The sequence below is a fragment of the Corvus moneduloides genome, chromosome Z (assembly GCF_009650955.1).
Source record: "Corvus moneduloides isolate bCorMon1 chromosome Z, bCorMon1.pri, whole genome shotgun sequence".
Lineage (NCBI taxonomy): Eukaryota > Metazoa > Chordata > Aves > Passeriformes > Corvidae > Corvus > Corvus moneduloides.
Window position 1 is genome coordinate 9,207,642 of NC_045511.1, and position 13,837 is coordinate 9,221,478.

Consider the following 13,837-nt stretch of genomic DNA (forward strand, 5'->3'; position numbering starts at 1 on the left):
CGGGTTTGTTTCAGAGCTTTGTTCCTAAAGCAGAGATTTGTAGTGTTTCAAAACTTTGAAAAACTCTTCACAATAAAAGCTAAAATGTTTGTCAAAATAAATGTTTAAAAAATATATTAGCATATATGCTCAATGCTGTTTTAGACTTGTTTCAGACAAGAATGCATCAACTGTGTTATGTAAACCCTGAATTAAAAATAAAAGCTTTTTTTCTACCTCATTGTAAGTTTGTTATGTTGCTTCCAGAAATGCCTCTAAAAACCTTTGGGTCCCAAGCAGCTTCTGAAGATTCCTTATGTCTTTGAACACACATTTAAAAAAATTAAAGAAATGAACACCTGTCCCTGTCTCTAGCCATGAAATTTTGTCTTTCATTCCCTAATTGGTATAAAAATTAGCAAAAAAAGACTAACCTGTCCCTTCCATTAATTCACCTGATAGACATGCGTGTCAGAGACAATTAAAAGACCAGTAGTTAGGCAGTTTCTCAGTGCTTATGTGTTATGAAGTGAATAATCAAAATTAAACAAAATTTGAAATTTGGAAGCATGGACAAGTAGCAATTATGATCCAAAAATCTTTTCTAGCTTTGAAAGTAACTGTTCCCCAGCTTTGCCTCATTCTCACTGGTAGCAATGTTTTAACATCCCAGAACCCAGAAATGCTCGAATCTTAATCTGAACTAGACTACCAGCAGCAATGCTTATGAACCATGATAGAGATTTGGGAAAAGATCAGGGTACACATGATGAGGGCAGAGTGTTAGCTAATCTCCTTTATTTAGTTAATCATTGCACAGGAAGATTTCTAATAACTTTTGCATTTATATCTTTACAATGAACAGTAATTCTTAGCCTTGAGTATACAAACTTACAAACCTGCAAAATCAAACCATAACACAGCAGTATGTTTCATGAATAGCAAAGCTATTTTTGGCCAAGCATCTAGTTTCACACCTTTCCCCATTTTTTATTTTATTCCTTCTCTATCTCTGCACAGTGGCATTCATGAGAACTAATTCACTTGACAATACAGATGGAGACAAACAAAAATAGTCATTTCAACATTCTAGTATTTCCCTGAAATATTTCTGAGAGAATCACAATAACGTATGTCATTACATATACAAAACACATGATTGTATGAGGTGCTAGAAAGGTTTTCCTGGCATGCGTATGTACTGACCTACATAATTCATGAATGGTGAAGAATAGGACCATTATATGCAGCAAAATGAAGACAGCATTGAATAATACCAAACTTCATAAGATGTCTGTAGCAAGCTTTGCAGTGAATCAAATAGATTTTATTCAAAGCTTAGAAAGTACAAGGTCAAACAGTTTATTAAAATGGATATATAATAAATAGATAGATTCATGCCCCGTACTGAAATTCATGCGAACTTCATTGCGTTAAGTGGTAGGTCCAGCTGTGTGAAAAATATCAGCATTTGGCCCCTTGCCACAAGTCATTTTAGTAACATCTCTATTATTTTTCCAAGGGCTGCCAGGGCAGTTCACAATGCAGAGCCAAATGATCCACCTCTTCCACTTCATGTTGTGCACCAGATGTTGATACATTTGCAGACACTAAGTGCCGTTTATTCCGTAAGGACATAGTTTCAGAGCAATGTGGCCCTCAGTGGTCTTTCCTGTTGTGCATCTATTTACTCCAGATAATGTCTAAAGAATCAAACTTTCTAATTTACTTCTCAGATAACAAATTGCTGTACTTTGGTGGCTGCAGCTGAAGAGTTTGCCTGTATGAAGGCATTAATAACATGTTAGTAAAAAACCTAAGTTAATTACTGTGTTTAAAAAAACAGGGTCCAGATATATTTCTCCTTAGGGTACCTTTACATTCTAGCAGAATAAAGGCGGCTATTTAAAAATGATTTAGGTAACAACCACGCCATTTCAGCTGTCATCCCAAAATATTTGTTAACAGGTAGAGTCTCAGTCAGCAGCAAATCATAAACTATATTAAATTATTCTGTTTAAAATTTTGAATTATGCTTAGTTTTACTGCACAGTTTTTTATAGTGGGTATATACATATAACTACAGCCACATTCTAGACTTAAGAATGTCAAACTGATACTAGAGATAGTGGGAAGTCATACACTCTGTATAAATGGGGAGTCACTTACTAACTGTTTAAGGGCCATGGAGGGGTATGCTGGGAAGAGAAACATTTAAATTAATGCAGGAAGGAGAAAGCCTTATGCTAATTAAAGTCCAGTCTCCAAATAAAACAGTAAATTTAAAGATAAATTCAGAAAGAAAGACTACATGGGTATAGATCTCCTAAAAACCAAGCAAAAAGTTTGGTTGTAAGAGCATCTTTGGCTAGGATGGTCTTCTAATATCCTTTGTTAAAATAGCAGTTCCATGAAAAACTTGCAAGCTGATGGAAAAAGACACCTTCTGATCTAATCTTTGTATATATTATACACAATATCCCTTTACCTTCACTTAGTTCTTTTCTAGAAAATTATGTTCTGCATATGACAAATAATTTTATGTGCTCAGGTTTTGCTTTTCCAGTCAGACTTCAAACTAACAGAGTAACAGTTACCAGCAAGCATTCCTTGACTTAAATGCAGCAAATTCAGATGCTGAGACACCATAACAACTGCCCTAGCTCCTCTGTGTGTCATCCACTCTAAGATAGTGAGAGCTTCTTTGAGGTGCATGGACCAAGCACCAGGAAAGCATGTATCAGAGTTAATAAACAAAAGGCAGAAACATTTTGAAAATACAATTGATGAAATTAATGGCTCTCTGGCATGCAGTAATATACTGGGGTACATGATTGAAGTACAAGAGTCACAGGAAGGATGTCATAGTAACAGTCCTTGTGAATTCTTCCCGCCACTGTCTCTAAGCAAAGTAGGTTTTATTTTTCTGATAATGCAATCAAGGTTGATATGAAAACTTCAGAAATCAATGGATGATTCTTCTATAATGAATGATTTTCATGTAATATCCTTATCATCAAAAGTGGAAAAATATATGTAGCAAAATTTGAGAGATACCACTTCACAGGCAAGACCTGAAGGAGCAGAAATGTTATTTATTTTAATGCTGTACTATTCAATGATACAGAACTAAATTCTGTTTTATGGAAGTGTACCTATCAGAAAACCATATATTACGAATCTGAAAACATCAAATATAGTGGGCTTGTCATGACAATTAATGAAGGCAAAAATTTGCACTTAGAATTCATCTAAATTAATATTCCTCTACCGGGTAGTTCTCAGTGTGTCCTCAGAAGATCAATCAGCAATTCTTCATGGCAAAATCATCTTGAAGAAGTACGCATTTATTTTCAAAATACGGATTTTAGCTCACAGATAGATTAACAAGGTGTACTTCAGACTGCTGGAAACAAGTCCCCAGCTTGTAGATATACTACACTCTTAGCTTAAGCAAGGTGACAGTTTAGTACAGTCTACATGTGCAAATAAGTTCCCTATAAATAAATAAAGTACATGGCCCTGAAAGTAAAATGGTACCTTGTGTTCATTAACGAAACTCTCTATTATCACTCAGCTGCATAAAGAGGATCTTTTATAGTGGTAGGGTCAGAAGATCCAACATTCCAAAGGTGATACATCTGTGGAAGCCTTTCAAGCGTTCAGACAAAGCACGTAACAAGCCTCCTAACATGACCACAAGTCTATTCTCTTTCTATCCCTAACTTGTTTTGTTTATTATCAGACCAGGTGTATTATAGCAATTAGAGGTTCTGATGCAACCTTACCTTAGAGAAATAAGCAAAAACAGCAAGTATGCTATTAATTCAAAGGTATATTTCTCTCTTATGAGGACCATCTGGTAAGTCAAAGGAAAATGTAGCTGAATGCTTATACTTTGAATAGAGTGACAGAATTAGTGCCAACTCCCTGGAAGTATTAGTGTTATAGTAAGAGGTTTTTCTGTACCTTTGTTTCCTTTGTGGGTCTGGAAGAGCACTTTGACATTTCACCATATGCACAGTGTATTATGTATCAAGGAACTAGTGGATATTACTGAACGGTTTTAGCTCGTTTTGTTTTTCATAAAGGAAGATAGCTTTGCTGTGATGCCGGCTCCTTTCACACAGATTTACCACTATGCTATTTTATTCTCCTTTCACCTTGGAACAAAACCTTAATTTCATATCTCAGTGTAAATTAATTCTTTGGCATCACTAGCCTTGAAAGCCCTCTGGGGCCAGCTATTTTCAGCGCTGCCATTTTACAAGCATTGCAATCATGGATATATGACTAGGTAAACTGATAAATTGTGGTAGCTCTAAGAAGATTGAATATTTCTTGCGCTTTACATGGCACATATGTTTTGCACAAATATTGTCTCATCTTTGTTTCTACTCGTCATCGTTCTAGAACTAATTAATTAATTGATTGATTGATTGTGTTAATTCACAGCAATTTTTTTATTCATAGCGATATTTTTTATCCACTGTCTTGCCAGGATCAGCAAAACAGCACTACTATAAAAAGTAGAAATCCTGGCAGGAACTCCACTTCTCTGACAATTCCTGTGTCTTTGTCTTTCTTTTAGAGCAGGTGCTAGCGCTGTAAAATAACAAAAACTTTTGGTCTGGAATGGACCTTGGGAGGGCATCTGGTTCAACCTGCAGCCTAAAACATGGTCAGTACTGAGTTCAGACCAGAATGTTTAGGACTTTTTATAGTCCAGACTTAAAATTTTCAAGGATGGAAATTCCCCCGCCATTCTGGAGATCTTGTTCTAAGATGTAAGATGGTAGGGCATGAACATGATTCACTGTGGGGGATTCGACTGGAGAATATAAAATCATGCATTCAGACCTGATTTCCTGGCTCTAGGAAATCTTCTTTCCAGCAGACTAAGGACAGCAATTTCTACTGCTGTAGTTCTTGTTACTGAATTCTGCAGGGATGATGAGCTCCATCATTAGAACCACACTGATTTTCTCCAACGAGTTTCCATCAGGACTAAAGGAGACAAGAAATACATTTCTTTGCTTTCCATCCAGAATCTTTTTCTTAGTGAAAATATTTGCAAGATCATAGCTACACTATCTAAACAGTCCCCCCTTTCTGCAAGACTATGTAGTCTTAGAATTTATTTGGAGTGGATCCATGCTTCTCTGTTTCTCTGAAATATGTCTGTGAGGGATAAAAAGGTAAGAATGCCACAAACTCAGTTTGTGCCAAATATCCAGGTGATATTGGAAACCTGACTTTTTGTTTTACTACAGGCATAATGCAATTTGTCTCGAGATTACCTTGCTTGGAAACAAAGTAAAAAGTTAAGAACTTTAGGAACTGTTTCTCTAATACTGATTCATTCTACATAGTATTAGGAATTAACTGAATGGTTTGACTGACAAACCTGCAAATCCTGAGCTCCACCTATAGCAAGTGAAAACACCACTACAAAATTGTTCAGATTTATGTAGCCTTAAAAATTGCTTTTAGAAAGTAAGGGTGATTATTGTTCACAACTCAGAAACCGTGTTAAGGGCCGTGAATGAATACTGCAATTGAATCAGTTTGTCCCTTTTGCCATCAAGTCAAGAGCTGTTTTCTGTGTTGTATCAGCAGAGTTGTGAGCTGATAATGCATCATTTTTCAGGAGAAAGCTGCTTTTTGCAGTGGAAGATGTACTCTTTGTACTCTTCAAGGAACTCTAAGTTCAGGTCGAAATTTCCTCAATACTAGGTGCTCAGACAAGAAGTACAGTTCCCTGGTATATTGGAACAAAATGTTTGACATCAGTGCAGTAAATACACATGACAATTTTGTTTGAGGTGATCCAAAACAAAATATTTTTTCTGAATTTGTCCATGGAGAAAATTGTTGAAACCGAGTCTAAACTGCAAGTCGAACAAAAATGATCGATTTATTTAGACACCTGATTCAAGCAAGCCTTCAGCAAGCCTTCAGCTTAGTTTTTCGAGTACAGTTCTGTTGTAGTCCCTAGTAGTTGTTATAAATCAGACCTGAGGCCCTACCTAGTAAATCTCAGGTTGTGTACACAGAAAAACAAGACTACACCCAGCAGCCATAAATGACCATGCATCTGCTTTATCCACAAGATACCTGTGTGTCAGAAATAGCAACTGGCTGTAGTTATGTGGGTGAGTGTTTCCATCAAAGACTGTCCTCTCTCTGCTGTCTTTTTCTGAATCCTTTACAGCATAGCTTCCAACCTGCACAGCAGAAGCAGCTCAGAAGCAGCAGCTCTATTTCACTTAAAATCACCTTTTTTCCTCAGAACATTGACATGCAGAATATACATCAAAAGTATTTTGCAATTAGCAGTCAGTATAAAACTGTATGAAATTTGAAACTTAAGATCATCACTTTTCTCAGGATCAGAACATCACCTCCCATATCAAGACAAAAAAGACTCCTTCTTTGACATGTTGTTGATGAAAATAAGCATAACCTGTATGTATGTGTTTTTAAAGAGCCACACACCCATCCCTGTCCCAGAAAATTAAAATCCAGCTGATCAAAACATTTTAGTGAGTAGCCAGTTTATACACTGAAGAAAGGTGATAATATTAGTAAACTGGTAAATAGAATAGAATAGAATAGAATAGAACAGAATAGGAGTGAATATTGGTGTCACTGCTGATTTTTTTTCTCGCCATGGGAAATCTCAGGAACATATTTGAGCATCAATAAACCAAAAATCCTCAAGGAAAAAAATTCCATATATGTCCTAATATCTGGTACCTCCTCCAGCAGGTAAATCAATAAAACATGAATTTTTTTATTCACATATTTAATTTAATTTCATCCCTTTCTGATTTTGTGTCCTTAATAGCCAAAACAATGCAAATTAATTTCTCGTTCCTTTCTAAATCTAGATAAATTAAGTAGTTTTTATTTTTCTCATAAATATATAAATTTTTCATATTGAAATAGGCAATAAAGAGGGGAATACTCTAGATTTAACTGAAATAAAAAATAAACCTCTTTTTCTTTGCAACAAAACAAAACAAAACAAAACATAACAAACAAAACAAAAAGGGGGGGGGATTTGGAAAGAAAAAACAGTTTAACCTAGTAAAATCCCTTTCTCTAACTATGGCGCACTGATGCACTTCTGGTATTCTGCATTGTGATCCTCCTGAAAATAGAAACTTTATGTTTAATTGATTTATTTGTAATGATTCTGGCTTAGGGAAGAGACTCTTTGAAGCTGATTGATTACTGCAACAAGCTTAAGATTTCATACCACAAGAAACCTTTTTGTACTAATAAACAGTGGGACAATAAAGCTCTGGGGCATGGTGTTTCCCTTCACATTAAAGTGAGGATTTGCAACATAAGTATGTGAGGGACATAGTTTATGTGCTCCCAAGAAGCAGACATAATGAACTATTTCTTTTAATGGCAGATTATCCCTGTTTCTATTTCCTGGAGTGAAGACCTCGCAAATTGATGTATCTGTCCTCTGAGGTTTTCAGAGAGGCATTATGGCATTTTAAAATATTAATATGAGAGTACATTTAGCTGAAAGTAGCTAGCCTGGTAGTCTCTTGTGGCTGCCATACAGGTCACCAGAGACCTCCTGTCTCTCAAGGCAAATGATTTACTCTAAGTGTATCATTAAGATATACTTTTTTTGAATTTATGATAGTGCTTTCTTACAAAGTTATACCTTTTCTATAAAAATTTAAGCATTTTTATGCTATTTTCTCCCTTCACTCACTGTTCCTTAAAAACCTGGTCAGTGTCACGGGCAAATTGAAAGTGCCACCCCCTGCACTGCAATAGTGGGTCTGTGTTGAACACTGATTAGCTAGGACTGGATGTCACATCTTGTTATAACTTTACATAGCTGAAAAATTTCCTAGGAGATTTGAAAAGAACTGCAATTATTCCTCCAATGAAAAAAAAAAAAAAAGAAGAAGAAAGAAAGAGAGAGGGAAAGAGAGAGGAACAGAGAAAAAGAGAAAGAAAGAGAGAAAGAGAGGAAGAGGGTAAGAGAGGAAGAGACAAAGAGACAAAGACAAAAAAAGAATGAGAGAATGAGAGAATGAGAAAAAGAATGAGAGAGAAAGAAAGAGAGAAAGAGAGAGAAGAAAGAGAGAGAAAGAGAAAGAGAAAGAGAAAGAGAGAGAAAGAGAGAATGAGAATGAGAGAGAAGAAAGAAAAAAGAGAGAAAGAGAGAAAGAGAAAGAAAGAAAGAAGGAAAGAAGGAAAGAAGGAAAGAAGGAAAGAAGGAAAGAAAGAAAGAAAGAAAGAAAGAAAGAAAGAAAGAAAGAAAGAAAGAAAGAAAGAAAGAAAGAAAGAAAGAAAGAAAGAAAGAAAGAAAGAAGGAAAGAAAGAAAGAAAGAGAAAGAAAGAAAGAAAGAAGGAAAGAAAGAAAGAAGGAAAGAAAGAAAGAAGGAAAGAAAGAAAGAAGGAAAGAAAGAAAGAAAGAAAGAAAGAAAGAAAGAAAGAAAGAAAGAAAGAAAGAAAGAAAGAAAGAAAGAAAGAAAGAAAGAAAGAAAGAAAGAAAGAAAGAAAGAAAGAAAGAAAGAAAGAAAGAAAGAAAGAAAGAAAGAAAGAAAGAAGGAAAGAAGGAAAGAAAGAAAGAAGGAAAGAAGGAAAGAAAGAAAGAAGGAAAGAAGGAAAGAAGGAAAGAAAGAAGGAAAGAAGGAAAGAAGGAAAGAAAGAAAGAAAGAAAGAAAGAAAGAAAAAGAAAAAGAAAAAACATCTCAAATGCAACAAATTTCTAGATTAAAGAAATGGAAAAATGTTGGAACCCTGGGTTTAGAGAATTTAGGTTTCTGGGATATAATAATATATATGTGTAACAATATGGAGGATTTGGGGTGTGGATTTGTTCTTCTCAATTAAAGACCTAGCAACAGATCAATTGAAAAGGTTTCCTCTTTTGGGAAATCTAATACTTTATATACGGTTGCCTATTTCACATTTTCTTCTACATGATATATGATATCAAGGGTGAGTCTGTGACCTTCAGAACTTCTGGAGGAGTATCATCTGCTCAGCTTAGTGTAATTAAAAAAGTCAGGAAAGTAGAAGATGTCATTTGTATTTGCTGAAATTGTATTGGATTTGGTACTTTCACGTTCATGTATAAACACACGCAGGTTTTGTCTTTTCACAAGTGGCAGAGTGTGATTCTTCCCACATATCTGTTCTTAGGAGATCATGGACATGATTGAGGAGATGAAGGCTTCACAAGGAGGTGGTTTTCTGAAAAGCAGTCCAAGGCTAGCTAAAATCAGTGTTTAACTCCACAAGGGTAGATCATCACCCAGAATATTAGAAACTAACTTAAATACTGGTCTTTGTTTTCTGTCTTGAATTATTTAGGCCTAAACTGATCTAAGTAACATACTATGATAATGTAGTAGTTGAAATGTAGTTTTCCTATATAATACCACATTTGAAGCATACCTGTCAGATTTCTCCTCTATGTTACTGGTCTATTTTGGGTTAGTCATGTGCAGAAGGAGAGAAATACAGAGTTTATATCTCAATTTGTTCCAAAATTTAAGCCTCAGAGAGAACAGCGTAGTACTTGAATATACAATACATCTCTAAGAAAATAATCAAAATATGAATTAAGAAATAATTTTAAATCCTTCAATTCTAGCATAGTTCAAAACCATGTTCATAACCTGGGGCAGACACTGAAACTTTTGAGAAAGAGCACAGCACCCCCAACTCTTTGTCAGTTGATGCTTTGGTCCCAGGTATGTGTGCCACAGTTTTACTGCCCATTTCTTTAAGCACTAGTATCCTCTACAACATGTGCAGCAGAGAGCAGCAGATGGGCCTGTGCTAAAGGCATAAAACCCTCGGGTGTCTGCATGCAGGAAAAATGTGTCCATGTGGCTTCATAGCAAGACATTAGATAGCTGCCACCTGCTCCTCCACACCACCACAAGGGTTAGCACTCTGCTGCAGAAGAGGATGGAGAGGGAGGTGGGGAATAGGTGCAGACAGCCATCCTAGATGATGTGCTCCCCTTCCAAAGCTGTGGGATTTTAGACAGCTGTACAGGTAATGCCAAAAGGCAACATCAACCTAAAATCCCTCGAACAGCACTGGGGAGCTTGCCACAGGCACAGCTGTGGCCACGAGCCCACCCCTGTTCCAGTACTCGGGGCAGAGGTGGCACAGCACAAGCAGCCTGAGCCTTGTAGAGTGGCAGCATGTGGGTCCATGAGATGGTTTCCTGCTGGTTTTCCCAACTGTAAAACCCACCTGTGCTTGGCTCTATGCACTTTATCATCTGTACATCAGGAAGATTGCATTGCACTTCACATCTGTAGAGGAAAATTGAATAAATTTTTAGAACTGCCTGTTTTGACCTCTAAGACATGGTCAATGTTAATTTCAAGTTAATCTACACAAAGGTATTTCCAATTTTCAGTCGTCAGCTTTACATTCATGTGTGTAAGCAATATGATACAAATTGCAAATTTAAAATTATTTACCAGGGAATTTCATTTTTTTAATACTTTTAGCTATCAATTCTGACATGGTGTCAAAATCCTTACCAAAAAATGTAATAATGTCTAAAAAAAATCATGTCCTCAGATTGAACACAAAAATGAGTATATATTTAAAAAACAGACTTTTGGCCCAATTATAAATTTTTGGGGCTTTTCTATTCTTTAGAGAAACTGAATGTTCTTTTTTATACTTTTGGTTTCACATTATTTTGACCCTTTTAGCTTTCAAAGAAACAAAGACTTTTCATTTTCTAAGTGGAAAAACACATTAAAGAAACAAAAAACACAGAAAGAGAGGGAGGAAGGTAGAAGTAAAAGACAAAGAAAATAAAAATGCAACAATCCTCAAAAAAAGGTTAGAATACTGATTCATGAGAAAAACTAAACTATTCATACATTCAACATTTTTATAGAAGTTATCAAATAAAGCAAAAATTATGAACTCTCTAGACTTACACAGAATGATTTGCCAGTTTTCCAATTTTTGAGCAATTCCATTGATAAAAAGATATTTCGGACGGCTAAAAAACATTTCAGATAAGTGCTCTTTTCAGATGCCTTTAGAGAAACTGTAAGAGACAGAGTATTTCATTTTTGAGATTGTTTTATACATCATTTCATTTGCCTAGACACATCTGTGTTTCTGTGTTAATTCTAATGGTTGGAAAAAACCAGCAAGGACCATAAATGTAATAGAAAGTCCTGAATAATACAGACAGTCCTACCCTTTAATTTACTCTTATTCAGTTGTTTGTCAGAAACTATTCTGAGAATGGTATTATTAAATGAATCTTAACCAGCATAATTCCATTTTCTATAACTAGAGAATACACATAACAGAAAGTGTAAAGGCTGCTGGATACTCTTGCAATTTTTTCCTCCACTTTTCATGTACATACTTTTTGTGAGTTTTCTTTTTTTTTCATGATGGACTGTTCCAAATTTGGTTAATGACATATATATATATATATATATATATATATATATATGTTTTATATATAAGGGCACAAAACTTGATGATGTTGTTACTTCCCAGGAAATCACACAATGGTTCTGCTGGCAAACACTACAAATAATTTCCTTTTTTCTGTATTCTGGCTATGTCAATAGTGAATACAAATTACCTCGTTTAATGTCACATTTGAATTAGAGGAAGAAGTGGATATCTTAAGCAGTCTCCTTAAATATGATATGGGAAAAAGTAACAGTGATAGCTCCTGCAACGATAAGTATGAGTGCTCCACTTGCAGAACAGATAATACAGGGGTCTTGTCAGCTGTAGCCAGTGGGACAGCAACTTCAGAGCACAGTCAGCCCCTTCTCTCTATAGTGAGGGAGCACTTGTATCTTCTGTCCGTCGAGTGTTTAGAGTGCATACTAAGTGATATTGAAAGGCTTTTTATCAGCAATCAGTTCAAATAAGTTAAGCACTTTACTTTCCTAATAACCAATCTTAAATTCATCTTTAAATTTAACTCTAGCCAGAAGGTTGAATGCTAACTTAAAGAAATAAAAAAAACAAAGATAAAAATTACAAGAGCAGTGAGAACTAAAGAGACTATTAAAACTTGGTTTTGTTGTTTATTTGCCTCATACTTTCAAAATATTGGCAACAAAGGTACTTATGTCTGAGGTTATTGGTTTTTCCCTAAGTAACATATTTAATATTCAAGAAGAAAAAGCAAATAAGTTTTCATTCTTTTACAAGGGAAATTATGCCTATGTACATATAAAAACTCTTTGTTTTTCATCAAATCCTTATTAGTGTCTTTTGTTTATCAAAGAAATAGAGATGCTCAATATCTTTGAGCAAGATTTCTCCTTCAATATTAGCCTTATCTTGAATCTGCGTTTGTAAGTCTGCTGCTGATTTAGCGCATAAAAGATGGTGCTACTGCAGGACTGTGGCTGCTTCTTGCCATTCTTTGGGTGGAGCAGCCAGCTTGTTCTGGATTTTAAAGGAGCTCTGCATATTCACCTTAGAGCTGAACCTGGTCTGTAGATGAGATCAGTCAAGTCTGTGCTTATAGACTTAGATTATTATAATGGAAATATTGTATGTTTGACAAGTCATCTTTAGTCCATAATTGAACTATTGGTTAGTACTCCGTCAGTGAGAGTGATTAATTCCATCATTCCCCTATTGGAATAGTAAGAGCCTAAAGCTCCAGTGTGGTTTCAATATTCAAGTGGTTTCCGGCTGGATTCATCACCTAGTTTTAGTTGTCTTAAGCTGATGTAACCAGTATAATACATCTGTTTGTGCTCTTTCATAGCCAGTGGGGAGACTCAAGCATCTGAACAACAATATATCCACCTAACTTTGACACCGATATTATGAAAGATGAAACTCCTTATCCTTTTGATTTCTATGGTGACTGTAGAAGAAAGCTGTAGAACTACCTTGGAACATTGTAGGAACTGAAGTTAAGTGGGATGAAGCTGAGTCTTGCCTATCATGAAGACATTTTTTGACCTTAAATATCTATTTTTGGATTCTCGTGAGCGTGTTTCAATTGCCAATTTTATCTTCCTTAAAGAAAATCCCTGGAGAATGTAAACCAACACAACATTGACTTTAAAAAAGAGAAATATGTCTGTTCTACCAGTCTTCTACTATGTTCTACCAGTGTAAAATTAAACAGTTAATTTTTTAAAAATTACACATTTAAACTTCTTTTACAGATAAGGAAATACTAAATACATGGTCTATAGGATAGTTGTGTACCTAGTTTTAAAGCTGTAACTGGTCTTGGTAAAAAATTTTCAAACATCGAATCTATTATTTCAAATATATCAATCAAAATCTTCTCTAGATATAGCTGTGGTCAGTGCAATATCTCTTATTTTGCACCAAAACATGACAGAAGAATCAGTCAATCTCGGTGTTATACACCTCCATAGTCACACACTGTGCAAAACGAAATTTCTCAATACAGCTACTTACAGCTCTTATTTATAATATAAGGACTTTTCTCATTATATATCTAAAATTAATTTTTAATGTTATGAGATAGTGAAAATTTTGATACGGGTTTATTGAATTCGGGATCCATCACACTTAAGCACTTGACATATCTTTTCTATGCAAATTGTCTGAGAGGAACATAAGTCATTTTTAATAAATGTGGGGAAAAGGTCTGAGGTGAAATGAGGTTGGTGGTTGGGGCTCAGATTCTAATAAGATAAATTAAGGCTACTCGCTCAGCTAACACTCAGTGCAGTTGTCAGCACTCCTGGTTTTAAAAGGGAAAGAAGATCGAAGAAAAGATTTAAAGATGAATGAGCCAAGTGGGCTAAAACCCCCTCTCCTTTCAGTAGGCAGTGATTCTGCAGGGTCAAAGGTGAGGAGT

General features: G+C 35.4%; 2 long non-coding RNA genes across 3 annotated transcripts in view; both read right to left on the minus strand.

The window, feature by feature from the left end:
• Positions 1-749: 749 nt before the first annotated feature.
• Positions 750-6,917, minus strand: LOC116438533. The gene is made up of 2 exons (XR_004237796.1): positions 4,840-6,917; positions 750-1,759 (listed from the first exon to the last, which is right to left on the minus strand). It is a non-coding gene; the product is annotated as an uncharacterized LOC116438533 (long non-coding RNA).
• A 3,094-nt stretch (positions 6,918-10,011) lies between these two features.
• The window catches only part of LOC116438387, a 49,745-nt gene continuing 45,919 nt past the window's right edge, over positions 10,012-13,837 (minus strand). For both annotated transcript variants that reach the window (XR_004237708.1, XR_004237709.1), the window contains 2 exons: positions 10,941-11,053; positions 10,012-10,295 (listed from right to left, as the gene is read on the minus strand). This is a non-coding gene — a long non-coding RNA (uncharacterized LOC116438387). The remainder of the gene's footprint in view (positions 10,296-10,940; positions 11,054-13,837) is intronic.